This window comes from Delphinus delphis, chromosome 20, assembly GCF_949987515.2.
Source record: "Delphinus delphis chromosome 20, mDelDel1.2, whole genome shotgun sequence".
NCBI classification, from domain to species: Eukaryota; Metazoa; Chordata; class Mammalia; order Artiodactyla; family Delphinidae; genus Delphinus; species Delphinus delphis.
The window spans coordinates 44353899-44371866 of NC_082702.1; positions in this window are offsets into that span (position 1 = coordinate 44353899).

Sequence of the window (17968 nt, forward strand, 5' to 3'; positions counted from 1 at the left end):
AAAGAAAATAATATATTTCTAACAGATATAAGATTCATGTTTTTGAACCTTATATCTTATAACATAATTAAAATCTATGTCTGGAATGCAAGGATAGTTTAACATTAAGAAACATTAATTTAATACATTACATTATCAAATTAAAGTAGAAAATCACATAATCATATTAAAAGATGCCAAAGAACAGTTTAACACCTATTCCTAATTAAAAGCAGTTTTAAAAATCCTTTGGCAAGCTGAGAAAGATAAAAACAAATACCTTAATCCAATAAAGGTATATATCAGAAATCTGTAATAAACATTATAAAACATTGTAATTGAAATATTTGGCAGAGATGGGTAGCTGTACCCTACTACCAGTTCCCCTCATCTTCCTTAGTAATGTAACCCAGATTTTTAGCCAGGGTTGTGGTTTTCTGGAATAAAAACCACATTTCTCAATTTCCCTGGCTACTAGGTGTAGCCATGTGACTGGATTAGCTAAGTTTGACCAATGGATATAAATAAAATACCATGAGCAATTGTCCTTGTCAACAAGGATGAATTTCAAAAGCCCACAGTATCAAGTTACAAAATGCTACACATGTTTTGATACCAACTATGTAAATGTTAAAAACACACCAGATAATAAATATAACTTATAGCTGCACATTAAAATCATAAAGATATTTTAAATGTTCTTAAGGGTGAAACACACCAACATCAGAGTGAATGGGAAGGGAAAGGGTTGGTGCTTTAGCTGTGTTTGTAATATTTTATTTCCTTAAAATTAATAAGAACAAAAGCAAAAAAGTCCTGAACCAAATATGGCAAACAAATAGCTATTAAACTTGGGTCATATTAAATGACTCAGCTATTAAATTAAGGTTATATTATTTTATGTGCTTTTCTATGTGCATAATTTTAAAACTTTAGTTGTATAAAGCAAAGACTTGAAACAAAAGGAGGTCAAAATAAAGCAGCAGGGGTGAATATGGAAAGAAGAAGCCCCATTGCTTTGTTCTCAGATTCCAGAGTGATTGAACATATATGAGCCTCAGGGCTTGGCCTAATTGCCTCCTCCCTGAGTAAATAAATGTCCCAAAGCAAAAGCTAAAGGTAGTCTCTTTGATTTGTCATATCCCAGAGATTGTTCTGATGAGGGAATCAATTCAGATGCTCTATTGCTAGCAATAAATTATTAAATGACTACAATCAGTGTAAAGCTACCATTATACCTCTATTTACTTCAGAATTTGGTTTTTTTTCTGAATTTATCTAATAATATTAAATCAAGATATTAGAAAATAAAATGTAATACACTCCTTCATAACCAGAAACACAAAGGAAAAAAAGCCTAAGAATAAACTTAACAAGAAATATGCAAGATCTATGTGGAACAAAACTGTAAAAATGTACTGAAAATCATGAAAGGAAATCTAAACAAATGGAAAGATCTATTCTCTAAATGAGAACACTCAATAATTTACCAACGTTAATTCTCCTCAAGTTAATCTATACATTTAAATTAAATCCCAATAAAATGGACCTTGCTAAGCTAATTCTCAGATTCATCTGAAATAGAATCTCCAGGAATAGTTTTCAAAAGACAATGAAGATAAGTGATCCATATCAAGTATCTAAATACACTACAAAGCTTTAATAATTGAAACAGTGTGGTATTGACAGGTAAATAGAAAACAGAACTGAATAGGCAGTCTAGAAACAGATTAATATATATGAACTTTTAATATAATAAATTTTGTATTTCAAATCAGAAAAGGGAGAAAAAATAATATATATGCATATATTATATATATGATTATACCTTAACTGTGACATTCACAAATGTAAATCCCAAATGGATTAAAGAGCTAAACATAATGAACAACAAATTTATAAAACCATCAGAAGAAAATATAGGAAAATATTTATTTTATGATAAGGAGGGTCCCCTTAAACTAAAAACAATATAAAGAATTCATAAATAAAATATACAGGTTGGGTTTCATAAAAATTGAGGCAAATTGGGAGAACATATTTGCAAGACGTATAATTGAAAAAGGCTTAATAAATAATCAGAATGTATAAAAATCAATAAGAAAAAATCCAATCAAATGTGAGAAAAAGATATGAAAATACAAATGTAGAATAAGAACAAAAACAGCCAACATACACGTGAAAAGATTCCCCATCTCATTAATAATCAGGCAGAATGCAATTTGAAAAGAGTGAGATTTGCCAGTAGATTGGCCAGCACTTTAAAGATGAATGTTCCTTGCTGTTAAAAAGAGGCTGGGGAGATGGACACTCTTGTACCTTCATTACCTCTCTCTTCTACTTTCCCCCTTTCTCACTACAGTCCTGCCATACTGGCCTCCTCGTTTCTCTTAGTACACACCAGCTTTCTGTCCTCTTCAGTTACTTTTACTTGCTGTTCCCTCTACCTTGATCCTTTTCCCTCAGGTATATGTGCGGCTTGCTCCAGTTCTTTCTTCACGCTTTTCTCAGAGATCACCTTTTTTAGCAAGGTACCTGTACCACCTAACTTAAATATGCACCCTGTCCGTTTCACTCCTAATAACTTTTGACCTGCTTCATTTTCCTCCACGTGTTAGATAGGTGGTGGGTGGGTAGCTGGGAGATAGATAGATAGGTAAGTAGGGAGGTAAGTAAGTAGCCACTGTGCAAATCTTTTTTGAATGACAGAAAAGATACTGCCAGTGGAGAGAGTGTAAATTTGTGCAGATTTTTGGAATATTTTGCACTTAATTAAATACTAAAATATGGGTACTCTCTGACCTAGCAATCCACTTCTACATATCTGTTCTTAATAAATACATTTGTTCACAAAGAAACATGCACAAGGATGAGCATGTACATTCAGTGCAACATTGTTTTTAATAATAAAAAAGAAACAACACAAGTAGCCACCATTGGAAAGAGGTTAAATAAAATGTTGGATATTTATGCAACACAATACAGTGCAGCTGTTATAAAGAACAAGATGGGTCTGTACCCATACATAAAGATATTCCAGTGTTATGATGTTATGTGGAAAACAAATCAAAAAAATTGCTAAAGTATAATCTCATTTATGGAAAAATAATCCAGTATGTGTGGATATATAGATATAAAGATACAGATAAACACATGCATACATATGAACATATAAATGCAAATTTAATATATAAAGGATACGCACCAAAATTATTAATAATTTATTAGCTTCTCTCTGTGGAGAGGAGTTTGGGTGTGGGAGAGCTGGTACAGGAGTATATCCTATATATTTCCATATTGCTTAGTCTTTTACAATGAGAATATATTCATGTATTACATTTTTAATTAAAAAATAGAATGTCTCCAAGGTTACTCTCTTTCAATGTCAGTCTTACTCATTTGTATCCTGAAATGCTCTCTTGGGTGGCAGTGAATGAGATGAAGTAATGACCAGTGTGCTGGGAATCGCGTTTAGAAGAGCATTGTGCTAGGCAATGTTAGTCAGCCACGGGTGCCCCCATAGAAAAAAAAGGTTGAGAACTGTGTTCATGCCCCATTGTTTCATTTCCTCCAGCAGCACCTAGAAACAAAAGAGCCTTCATTTTTCCTTTACTGTGGTCATGATGTGTCAAAAGTGCAGAAGCGGGTTTTGTTTTTTCTTTTTTTTTTTTTTATTTAGACACATTTCATACCTACAGAATAGTTCTTTGTGCTGTATTCTGAGTAATTTTACATAAAGAAATGCTTCCCTGCTAACATCAAATACAGTGAAATAAATTGCAGGGCTCAGGGTGCATAAATGAGTATGCTGGCTGTCCCGTCTTTTAACTCTCATGTGTGGATCAGAAAATATAATATATAGCACTCTGACTCACCTTTGCAGGAATTTTTAAATGTTTCCTTAGTGCAATTATCCTCAGTTGTTTTATTGGTTCTTTCCAGCTTATACACAAGTATGTGTGTGCTAACACATGAGAACAAATACACACACCCATGCGTGCACACACAGACACACTCACACAGCCAGAACTGCCTGTCTGAATCCCAGGCTTTTTTCTGGATAAGCATTGCTTGACCTTGCGTCTTTTCGCCATCGACATCCTTTTAATGACTACGCAGGGTTACAACTCACTGACCCATGGGCCAGTGACAACCTTCTGGGGCAGCTCTGTTTAAATCAGATCCCCTTCTCTTCCTCCTTTTCTCCTTGATTTGACAGGATAGAATTGAGTTGATAAGGTAGGAGAAGGAGGAAAGTGATTTCCATTGAGATGTATTTATAATGATAGAAATAACCAAAATAATAATAATATTATCGAGCACTTGCTATTTGCTAAGCCCTATTCTAGGCACTTTATGGGTCTCATTTCATCTTCGCGATAACCTACAATCCAGATGCTATCATTAGTATTACTATGTCCATTTTACAAATGAAGAAAATAAGGTGTAGATAGATTAAATAATTTGCTCGAAGGTCACACAGCTAGTACAGATATAGTGGCCTATATCCATATCTCCACACATAGTAGATTATTTTTCCACAAATAAGATTATATTTTAGATAGTTTTCCTTGACTTGCTTTTTTCCATCAGGATAGCTTTTCATATGTGTACCTACAAACACATCTTATTCTTTATTACAGCTGCACCATATTGTGTTACATAAATATACCATACTATATTTAGCTTCTGGCCATATCCCTCCACTACCATCTCCCTGATGAAATCTGGGGTGTATTTTTCCATGACTTTTTCCTTATTTATACCAACATAAAGGTATACATATACTTACATAGGTGTCTTATTTATGTATGAATTCCCTTCCCTGTATGGTTTTGAGCTAAGATTGGCTACATAGAAATTTGCATGAGATATGAAAGGCAAAAATGAAGCAGCAGGAATGATTAGATTGTGAAGGTTGGTATAGAGTCAGATACTGTAGCAGTTTATACAAATTTTTTGTGGATCTGGTCTCTCACCTTGTTGGCATCAGGTAGCAGCTGAGCCCACAGATTCTGCAGCTCCCACAGGATCTCCTCCTTAAGCTTCTCCTGCTCTTAGGTCACCTGTATGTTCCACTCCATGACTAAGGGCATCATTTCTCCAGCAGGTCACCCATGTCATCAAAGTTGGAGGTTTGAAGGAAGTGAAAGAGCCACTTGAGTTTCAGTTTGTCCTCCTAGGTTCCAATTTATCCTTGGAATGGCATGCGACTACGTGCCCATCTTTCCCTTCCAACTGCCTATCGTGAAGACTTCAGACCCAACACTGGACACAGAAGCAAGTCATATATAAACTGCTTAACCAGCTCCAACCTTGACCTCGCATGAGGTCAAATCCCTGTGATAAATTCCTCATTCTATACGACACCTAGAAGTTCTCCTTCTCTGATCAAACTTTAATACAGTGTGTCTGTTTTTATCTAAATAGAATCAAATTATACACATTGATCTTTAACTTGCTTTCTTCACTGATAGGCCATAGAGATTCTTACACATCGTTACTTCTCTTCCCCCACTCCCATACATTTCTCCATATATATTTACACACAATCACACTAAAATATAAATTTTTTTCACTCTAAGAACCTGATTCTAGAAATATGATTCTAGAACATGAATCTGGAAATCATACATTTTAAGTTTGCATGTTGATTTATTATCTTTCTTTTTGTCTCTTTCTTCTCACCAACTCCTGCCTTAAGTCCCACATCCACCCACTAGACAACTTGCATAACAACTTTATGTATCCTTCTGAATTTTTTTTCATGCTCTTAGATCTATATATGAATTAATAAACACTATTGCTTATATAAAATATAGTTCCCCCACCAAATTGAGCTACAAATTTTTCATATGTTAAATTCTCATATATATTATGATCTATTTCAGGATTTTCTATTCTGTCAACTTATCTATTCTCATGCTGATACCATATTGATTTGATTACAAAAGCTGTACAATATGTTCTTATATACAGTAAAGAACCCCACACACATACGCTGTTCTTTTTCATCTTAATTATTGTAGAATATTTATTCTTACATATGAATTTTAAAATAATAGGAGCTATTTTTTTAAATTCTCTTAGGATCCTAATTGGAGGTATACTTTCTTTTATATTAATTTGGGAGAATCACCACTTTATCACCTATTTTTCCTACCCAAGAACATGAAATGTTTTTCCAATTGCTTAAATCTTGTTTCATACCCTTCAGTAAGATGGTATAGTGTTCTTCATATAATGCTGTGCCTTTCTAGTAATTTTATTCCTAGTTGCTTTATACTTTTTTCAGTGTTGTGAACAAAATACTATTATTTTTATATTTTTATTCCTAGGTCTATATTGCTAAAATACAGAAAATACTTGTTTTTAGCATTTATCTTGTATCCAGCCCCCTTAACAGATTATTTTATTAATTCTATCAGTCAGAATTTAGTCAGAGAAGCAGAAAAGCTAGTATCATGAAAAGGGGGTTAATTATAGGAACAAGACCTTACATAATTGTGGGAGATGTTAGGTAATAAAGATCTAAAAAAGGAAGTTGGAGAATTAGAGAAAACTCACTACCCAGCCTTTTTAAAGGCTGTGTTAATGGAAATCTGGAAAGCTAGACATATCCAGGTGCCAGAGAGGAAACATGAAAGCAAAGTGGCAGAAAAGTTTCTGGAAATCTGCACCTCTGCATGGCTCCCACTTCTGGAGTCTTCAGTCAAGCATCTGTTGGAGGGCCTGGGGCTACTTTTGGTCAGTGGGTCTAGCAGCCAGAAGGTAGATTTGAACATGGAGTAGAGGAAAACAATGACAAACTGGAATTCACTGGGCACCTCTGCATCTGTCCTTCATCATATCTGACTGAAAAGAACTTAAGAAATAGTGGCTACTACTCCACTTCCACATTCCAAGTCTCATGTGACTTTAGATTTTGGCCAACTCTTGCACGAAACCACAAAGGGAAAGGCTTCTGAAAAACATAGTCCCCTTTGTAATCTTGTTAATATTAGAACAATCTAGCACACCTGTCTTAGTGGGGTTTTTTCCCAATGCTTATGCATATTACTTATTTTCCTGCCTCCTTGCAGTCACTAGAATCTCCAAGACAATGTTAAAATAAGAATTACTGTCAATGGACCTTTCTAAATAGTTCCTAATTTTAATTTAAATGGATTTAGAGTTCTGTTATTTTAAAATGACATTTTCTTTTGGTTTCTGGAAAACCAACTTTATCATACTTAAGTAGATTCCTTCTGCTTATGACTTATTAGGACTGACTGTTGAATTGTATTAAGTCTTTCAACATCTACATACTGATATAGTAATTTTGTTTTTCCTTTTGGATTTGGTGACAATGAATTACGTTGATAGATTTTCTGATATTAAAATACTTTTATTCCTGAAATAAACCCTCTTGGTCATAGTGCATTATTATTGCATTGCTAGATTCCATTTGTTACTCCCTTATAACTTTTGCTTTTGTATTAAAAACTGAGATTACCCTTTTAACTTTTTTAATTTAAAAATGCGCCACCAGGGAAGCCCACATGTGTCTTTTTTATTGAAGTATACTTGCTGTACAATATTATGTAAGTTGCAGGTGTACAGTATAGTGATTCACAATTTTTAAAGGTTATACTCCATTTATAGTTATTATAAAATATTGGCTATATTCCCCATCCCGTGTTTTACAGTATATCCATGTAGCTTATTTTATACCTAATAGTTTGTACCTCTTACTCTCCTACCACTATATTGCCCCTCCCCACTTCCCTCTTCCCACTGGTAACCACTAGTTTGTTCTCTGTATCTGTGAGACTGCTTTTTGTTGTTGTTATGCTCACTAGTTTGTTGTATTTTTTAGATTACCCATATAAGTGATATCATACAGTACTTGTCCTTCTCTGACTTATTTCACTTCACGTAATGCCCTCCATGTTCATCCATGTGGCTGCAAATGGCGAAATTTCATTCTTTTTTACGGTTGAGTAGTATTCTGTTGTATGTATGTACTACATCATCTATATCCATTCCTCTGTCGATGGACATTTAGGTTGCTTCCTTATCTTGGCAATTGTAAATAATGCTGCTATGAACATTGGGGTGCATGTATCTTTTCAAATTAGTGTTTTTCTTTCTGGGGGTGATATACACAGGAGTGGAATTGCTGGGTTACATGGTAGTTCCATTTTTAGTTTTTTGAGAAAATTCCATACTGTTTTCCACAGCGACTGCACCAATTTACATTTCCACCAACCAACATGGTACAAGGGTTTCCTTTTCTCCACATCCTCGCCAACATTTGTTATTTATGTTCTTTTTTATGATAACCATTCTGACAGGTGTGGGGTGGTATCTCATTGTGGTTTTGATTCGCATTTTCCTGATGATTAGTGGTGTTGAACATCTTTTCGTGTGCCATCTGCATGTCCTCTTTGGAAATATGTCTATTCAGTTCTTTTACCCATTTTATGTTCAGATTGTTTTTTTGATGTTGAGTTGTATGAGCTGTTTATATACATTGGATATTCATCCTTTGTCAGTCATATCATTTGCAAATATTTTCTCCCATTCAGTAGGTTGTCTTTTTGTTCTGTCGATGGTTTCCTTTGCTGTGCCAAAGTGTTTAAGTTTAATTAGGTCCCATTTGTTTATTTTTGCTTTTATTTCCTTTACTTTAGGAGACAGATCCAAAAAATATTGCTGCAATTTATGGCAAAGAGTGTTCTGCCTAAGTTTTCCTCTAGGAGTTCTATAGTATCCAGTCTTACATTTAGGTATTTAATCCATTTTGAGTTTATTTTTGTATATGGTGTTAGAGAATGTTCTCATTTCATTCTTTTACATGTAGCTGTCCTTATAACTTTTGCTTACATATTAAAAAATGAGATTACCCTTTTTAGATTCATCTGTGTGGATTGTAGAGTATTTTTCTGGGACACTTCACAATGAAGAATCAGTAATTTGAATAGATCATCTGAGGAAATTATAGGTGACAAGCAGGATAGGGAAAGAGGAGGAGATTCAATGTTCACTCTCATGACAGCTTTCCCGTTGCTTGCCCTCTGAGTTCTGAGATAAATTACTCACTTCACAACTGATATGCAGTCTCTCATGTCGTTCTCTTCAGCATGTTTATTATTTCATTACATGCTTATTAATGGGAAGGACCATCTGCTATGACGTTTTCATATAACATTTAATTAGTCATTCATTTGGTGCTGAGAAGATAAAGGAAGGTATTCAATACAAAATGCTTTTCTAACGGTTTTCTCTGATTTCAGTAGGAAATAAGCACTATTTTCTGGTCATCTCCTCAATAAAATTAATATTTATACAATGTTAAAAACATAACTTTGATTCCATAAAGACCTCACTAGGAATCCAAGTTTTTTCATATATGTCAACCACAGTGATTTCAATAAGTTTGTATCAAGTTCATTCCATGAGCCTGATGTTGTCATTCAATAAAAAATCTGATCTGCTACTTCACGTGTCCTCTAAACATGTAGATTTCCTACTTGAACTACTAAAAAATGCAGGGATCCGTGTACATTTATAATGTGTACAGTCTATTTGATATAAGGGAAAAGGAATAGGTTGCCTTAGTTCTTCTTTCTTGCCTTTGTATAGGGAACAAGTAGATACAGGCTTGTGGGGCAAATGCCAGGCTCATGTTGGAAGGACTCAGAAACAGAGAAAGAACTTTTAGGGGTCAAAGAATCCATAAAGGCAAATTGGTCTGCACCTGCCTCAAGCTGTGGTGTTAATATTAGTAGACAGGATGCTGTAGAAATGAGAGGGAGAAAACTATAAAAAGTGATATTTAAATTGCTGTGAAGCTTGAATTTGAGCCCTTTTCTACTATTCCAGAATCACTACTAATATGAGGGAAGCAGAGAGACCCAAGCCAATGAAAAGCTGTAGGAAGCTGCAGAACACATGAAAATCCCAGCTGGTGAATAGTATCTATCACGTTGGCAAAACAGTGTGAGTGAAAATCTTTTAAACATGCATCAGCTGCAGGGGCTGGATGTTGAGAAATACAAGATTAAGATGATGCTGGGGAAAACTGAGGGTCACTCATGGTCACTCCTCTAAGAAAAGCTTGCCTATGCTGTATTGAGTCACACACCATCAGGGTGATAAGGCAAGCTCAGCTGCTTGAGACACATCTTTCCTATAATGTATATATCGAAAAACACGGCAGAGGTGTTATGGCTCCCTGAATTGAATAATCTCTAAAATGAAGATTCGATATTAAATACTTCTTTTGCTATATTATTAGAGTTATAACAAACCTAAGTTATAACAAACCTAACCTATAACAAACCTAATTCCCTTAAATATATTGTCCTTCATATTAAGCTGGCAATACCATGAAGATAATAACTCAGGTAGAATATTTAACACATATTTATAGATCACCTACTATGTGCAAAACTACAAAGATAAATCAGAGGTGGTCCTGGACTTCCATGAGTAAAAGCTCATGTTCTAGTGAGGGAAATAGACATACATAAATAAATTTAAAACCAAGCCAATTTTAACAAGAATAATAGTAGAGTAGAATTCTATCAGGGTGTGTGGGAGGAGGTGGGGGAGGAAGGGTGAATAAAGATGATAGTTTATATCACATTCTGGTGTGATCTAGGAGTTCTCATCCTGACTGCATTACTAACAAGTTGCATGACCTTCAGCAGGTCTCTGGGCCTTCATTTTCTCACCTGTAAAATGAAAGGGTTATTTTATAATGATCTCTAAGTCCCCACTTCAGAACAAAGTCTCTTTAATTTTATTTTCCTATTCACATAGCAGAATGACATGAGTAAAACTGTTCTCCAAAGAAAGCTTAAAAAAAACATTTTGCCATAAAGTAGTTTTGGTAGCAGAGCATTTTACATTTACTTTGTACTGCATGTGTCTTCTTCCTGTACACATGCAAACCTCTCTCAAAGTAGCATATTAGACTCTGGGATAAGAAATATCAAAATATAGAAAAGAGCAAAGAATAATATCTCAATCACTTATATTACACATTAAAAAATTAAATGCTAATCATAAAGGTAAAGTCCCCATAACCACCATCCCTCTGTCCAAATCTATTCTTCTCACTGTCTAGAGGCAACTACTACAATTTGCTTTAAATCTGTGCTTCAGATTCATTTATCATATCTTAACATACATTTCTATGCACAAATCCATAAGCTATACATAGATTTTCTCGTATGTTTTTAAATATATGTAATATACTCTATTATTTTGCTTTTTTTACTACTCAGTATTGTATTTTGGACCTACCTATTTGATAGTTCATTCTTTTTACTGCAATATAAAATTCCATCATATCATTTCCCCCTTTTATGGATTTTGGGGTTATTTTCAAATGTTTGATACTACAGTCATTACAATGCTTCAATGAACATATGTGTATAAGGCTCCTTCTGCACATATATGAAAGTTTCTCTCATATATCCTGAAACGGAACAATTTGTTATAGGGGTGTGCATTTCCAAATTTTATTAGGTATTGCCATATGCATTCTGAAGTGGTCGTACCAATTTACAATCCCACCAGAGATGCGTGAAGTTCCCATATTCTTACCAACACTTGGTATTGTCTGACATTTAAATTTCTGACAGTATGGATGAAAATGGTATTGCATTATTGTTTTACTAATGAAACCATATTTCGGTTGTGTGTGTTTGTGTGTGTGTGCCTTTGTGACCATCTTGGTCATTAGTTCGGCTGGTTTTTCTGATAAAACCTGCTTGATATAAACTAGATTTTCTTCTTTTTAATTTATTTTTTATTGAAGTATAATTGATTTACAATGTTGTGTTAATTTCTGCTATACAGCAAAGTGACTCAGTTATACACATATATACCTTCTGTTTTATATTCTTTTCCATTATGGTTTATCCCAGGATATTGAATATAGTTCCCAGTGCTATATAGTAGGAACTTGTTGTTTATCCATTCTATATGTAATAGTTTGCATCTATTAACCCCAGATTCCTAGTCCATCCCTCCCCTCTTCCCCCCCACCCCACCGCTTGGCAACCACAAGTGTGTTCTCTATGCCTGTGAGTCTGTTTCTGTTTTGTAGATAGGTTTATTTGTGCCACGTTTTAGATTCCACATATAACGGATAATCATATGGTATTTGTCTTTCTCTTTCTGACTTAACTTAGTATGATAATCTCTAGTTGCATCCATGTTGTTGCAAATGGCATTATTTGGTTTTTTATATGACTAATATTCCATTGTATATATATACCATATCTTCTTTATCCATTTATCTGTCAATGGACATTCAGGTTGTTTCCATGTCTTGGCTATTGTGAATACTGCTGCTATGAACATATGGGTGCATGTATCTTTTTGAATTATAGTTTTGTTTGGATATATGCCCAGGAGAAGGATTGCTGGATCATAAGATAATTCTATTTTTAGTTTTCTGAGGAGCCTCCATACTGTTTTCCATAGTGGCTGAACCAACTTACATTCCCACCAACAGTGTAGGAGGGTTCCCTTTTCTGCACACCCTCTCCAGCGTTTGTTATTTGTACACTTTTTTAATGATGGCTATTCTGACTGGTGTGAGGTGGTACCTCATTGTAGTTTTGATCCACATTTCTCTAATAATTAGTGACGTTGAGCATCATTTCATTTGCCTATTGGCCATTGTACATCTTCTTTGGAGAAATGTCTATTTAGGTCTTCTGCCCATTTTTCTATTGGGTTGTTTGTTTTTTTTCTTTTTGCTGTTGAATTGTATGAGCTGTTTGTATATTTTGGCAATTAAATCCTTATTGGTTGCATTGTTTGCAAATATTTTCTCCCATTCCCTAGGTTGTCTTTTCATTAATTTTTTTTAAGGTTTCCTTTGCTGTGCAAAAGCTTGTAAATTTGATTAGGTCCCTTTTGTTTATTTTTGTTTTAATTTCTATTACCTGGGGAGACTGACTTAAGAAAACATTGGTACAATTTATGTCAAAGAATGTTTTGCCTATCATCTCTTCTAGGAGTTTTATGGTGTCTTGTCTTATATTAAAGTTTCTAAGCCATTTTAAGTTTATTTTTGTGCATGGTGTGAGGGTGTGTTCTAACTTCACTGATTTACATGCAGCTGTCCAACTTTCCCAGCACCACTTGCTGAAGAGACTGTCTTTTTCCCATTTATAGTCTTGCCTCCTTTGTCAAAGATTAATTGACCACAGGTGTGTAGGTTTATTTCTGGGCTGTCTATTCTGTTCCATTGATCTGTATGTCTGTTTTTGTGCCAATGCCACATTGGTTTGATTACTGTAGCATTGTAGTATTATCTGAAGTCTGGGAGGGTTATGCCTCCTGCTTTGTTCTTTTTCCTTAGGATTGCTTTGGCAATTCTGGGTCTTTTATGGTTCCGTATAAATTTTAGGATAATTTGTTCTAGTTCTGTGAAAACTGTCATGGGTAATTTGATAGGGATCACATTAAATCTGTAGATTGCTTTGGGTGGTATTGCCATTTTAACAATATTAATTCTTCCTATCCAACAGCATGGGATATCTTTCCATTTCTTTGAATCATCTTTAATTTCCTTTATTAATGTTTTATAGTTCTCAGCATATAAGTCTGAAAGCATATTTTGGAATATACTTATTAGCCAAGCAGGTTTACTCTTCTGTGAGCTGATGCTCCATTCCTTTTGCCATTCTTCTAATGGTAGCTTGTTTTTCCCACTCATTGATGTTTAGGAGATCTATACCTATACCTATACTTATAACTATACCTATTCCTATACCTATATCTGTATCTATATCTATTTTTATTTCTATATCTATATACATACTCTAGTACCAAGCCTTTATCTTTTTATTTATGGTAGAGATATCTTCTAGTCTGTCATGGACCTAGTAACTTTAGATTTTTTTTTGGTATAGAAGTTTGGATTTTCAAATTTTCTGGTTTGACCTTATTTTAAAATTCTTCCTTACCTTGAAGTAACTCTAGTAGTTTGAGTTTGTTTTTCTCTTTAGTTCTTCAGTCCATCTGGAAAATATTTTGTGTGGATGTTTAGGTAAAGAATCTATTTTTAGCCTCCTATGGATAGGCAGTTGTCCAAAACTATATACTGAAAAATCTGTTCATTCACTCAAAGATTTGTGAAGTCACTTCCTTCAAACACCGAGTCCCCATAGCTGCTTCAGTCTGTCTTTGGGCTCTTTATACTAATCTGTTGATCTAGCTGACTCAATTATATATATTTTTTCATTCTTTAGGTGATTGATGATATTTAGTAAAAGGATACTAGGTTAATGAATAGGTCCTTTTTTTTTTTTTTAAAGGAATAAATGAGCCTTTTCTTTTTCTTTCTTTTTTTGGCTGCATTGGGTCTTCGTTGCTGTGCACAGGCTTTCTCTAACTGCGGCAAGCAAGGGCTACTCTTTGTTGCAGTGCACGGGCTTCTCACTGCAGTGGCTTCTCTTGTTGCAGGGCACAGGCTCTAGGCATGCGGGCTTCAGTAGTTACAGCACCCGGGCTCTGTAGTTGCATCACGCATGCCCTAGAGCATGCGGACTTCAGTAGTTGCAGTGTGTGGGCTCAGTAGTTGTGGCACGTGGGCTCTAGGGCATGCAGGCTTCAGTAGTTGTGGTGTGCTGGCTCAGTAGTTGTGGCTCGTGGGCTCTAGAGTGCAGGTTCAGTAGTTGTGGTACACAGGCTTAGTTGCTCCACGGCATGTGGGATCTTCCCAGACCAGGGATCAAACCCATGTCCCCTGCATTGGCAGATGGATTCTTAACCACTGTGCCACCAGGGAGGTCCTAAATATGTTCATTTCTAATACCTCAGTCCAAGGATTTCCCCCGACTCTGCCCTTCTGGGTGTCCAAAGTGTCCTGGGGGCTACTGTGGAGAGAAGTCCTCATAAAGTAGGCAAATTATGACAGAACAAAGACTGTAGCACAAGTGGGGCATTGGACCCACTTGCAAGGTAGCTAGGTGGCTTGTCAGCAAGTTCAGGCTGGAGACTGGACAATTCGAAGACAAAATTCTGATCTAAGGGAGTTCTGGCAGTTGCAGTGTGCCACTATGGGATCCTTCTATGGTCTTTTCCTGGCAGCTCCTGGGCAGTAGCCCACCCTCAAATCATTCTCCTGGTTAAGGGTCTTTGGGATGGCTTCTCTTTCTTCCTTCATTTTAGTCTCCACTGCTTCCTCGCTATATCACTCTTTTATCCTCTCTCCAAAGGTTCTATTCTCTTCTTTTCTTTCACAATAGTCCTTGAGGGACAGTTAGAAAGACCATCAGAAATAGAGCCTTGAACAGCCAAATCTCTACAATACAACTAGTTTCCCCTTCCTTGAGGATAATAAAGAAATTTCCAGGAACAAAACTGCCTGATCTCCATTCCCTGGGGAGGAGAGACAGTGTTTTAACACTTGCTTGCAGGATGGTCTAAGTAACTTCTAATTCACAAAAGAAAAGACCAAAGCAACAAAACTGACACTCAACAAATAGTTTACATATAAAAAAAACTAGATTGAAAATTCATTTTCTGCTCCATGTGGTTTAGAAATTTTTCAGGAAGTAGAATGTTTGTTCTGTTGGATATTCTAACACTAATATAGGAAAAACCACTTAATCCTTTTAAGAGAAATTTCTACTCCACTTATACCTCTTGCCAAATCCTTTCAAACTCTTGGACCCCACTTTTCTGAAAGGGAAAGTATCTTGATTGACTCCCTTTCCATTCAACAATGCACTTCCTAGAGTCACTTCCAAGAAAGCAAGTCCTAATTGTACTGCTCAATACTATATAACAACCTAAATGGGAAAAGAATTTGAAAAAGAATAGATACATGTATATGTATAACTGAATCACTTTGCTGTACACCTGAAACTAACACAACATTGCTAATCAACTATACTCCAATATAAAATAAAATGTTAAAAAAAAGATGAAATAAGAAAGTTAAAGTTGTAATGCCTAATAACAGTTGCCGAAAGTTTGTGAAGATCGGCATCCCTGAACAAGTACAACTACAGTAGATTCAACCCCATGCAACATCCAGGGTACACATGAAAATGTTTACACCTGCTCCCATGATGGTAAAGAGCTGGGCATCAAGATTGTAACATACTTTGGACTTATTGAAAAAAATCACAATTAGAAATTAAACTACTATTATTAATTTCCCAACTTGAATTATTTAATATATGCTTTACTACAGGATACCCATTTACTTTGTTTCTGTGAATTACTGATTTTACAATACCACATGAAGATGTAGACTTACCAGCAATGGATTTTTCTTCACTAGTTACAATAATTAAAATAATATTTTCCCTGGAATTGGGAAATATTTTTAAATTGGGAATTGGGAATGGTATATTCTGAATAAATTTTTCATAACTGGGCACCAAATTTGCCATTGCCGGATATGTTTTATTTGTAAAAATAGGTACAAATCACAAACATTTACACTTACTTATTTGAGTCCATTTATACTTACCAGGGTTTTCTTTTAAAAATCATAAATGACAAAATCAAAGACACTTGAGTTAAAATAACATTCCCACCTCTCTCCTTCCAGAGTTCTCTAACTCAGCACAGTGGTGCTTTTCTGTATGAGTTTTCCTGGGGTCTGCTTTAAAATAAGTGTGGTAAAAAACATAAGTGTGGCCAGCTTATTACCTGATGGAAATTTTTCTTCATGATAAACATGTTCCCATTGTTCTAGAATTGGGGCAATATTATAACTTTCTTTCACTCACCATTTCTTAGACTATTCTTGAATTCACCCTATCTTCCATCTTTTTCTCCTTATTATCCTAATTGGCTTTCTAGAAAACTTACAAGAAGCAATTTGAACTCAACAGAATACACATGCACATAAAAAGTCATTTCAAAGGATTAGAGAAAAGGCATTTTAAGACCTCTGGATAGATTGTTTTTTTCAAAACATACTTTTTTGGTTTGTTTTGCCTTTTTCCCTGTTTGATTTCTAAAACATTTATTGAATTCTTTTTCAGGGCACTTTGCTAAGCAGCGTGGGAGATATTAAGTGAACAAGTTGCATTCTCTACCTTTGAAGAACTTTCCACTTATTGGGGAGGTAAAGCATTATATTCTGGCTTCCATTATCTGTATATTAGTGAACTAAGAGAAGCATAAACCAAAGAAATTTATAAAAAATACAAAACTTCTAATTGGGGAAACAAGGGAACGTGTGACTTAAACTGGGTATTAGGGAGTTTTAAAAAGCAGAAATGATAGAGGAAGAAATGGGATTAGCTAAGATATTGGCAGAATAGAAAAAAGGGCTTGCAGGAAACACGGAATAGGGCATTTTGAAGGGTAGGATTCCGCAGAGCAATAAAGGTTTAAACCATTGGGAGCCCAAGTTCAAGGGAGCCAAGTATAAATCCACAGAAATTTTAGGCAGGGAATAACAGGTTGGAAGTCTGCTGTGGAACAACTGATTGGTAGTGATGCATGAAGTGATATGAAGGGGGTTTGGGGACTTTACTCTATCTTTGTGTGAGATAATGAGGGTTAGACAAATGGCAGTGTAAGAACAGGGAAGAGAGAGGAAGACTGAATAGGGACCTGTGCCAAGGTGGTAGAAGTAATAAAGCATAATCCAGTTGCCTGATGGGCAAAAATGTTTTTCTGTTATGCCAAATATTTTTTAAAGGTCTTCTTGCTCTGAGTTAAAAATTACATAAATTGTCAGTATTACTATTTAATACATTTTAGTTGTCATTTTAACTTCTCTAAGTCTGAGTTTCTTGTAAAATGGGAATGATGATTTTACCTTTCTCATAAGGTTGTTGTGAGGATGAAATAAGATGATGCATGTACAGTCTGTTACTGTGCCTGGCATTCAGAAAATGCTTGATGAATATTTCCTATTATTGTTTAATAATAATATAGCATTAATATTAGTAGGCTGTTTTCAATATAAGGTATATTTTTATATTTTCAACAAACAAAACTTTTTATT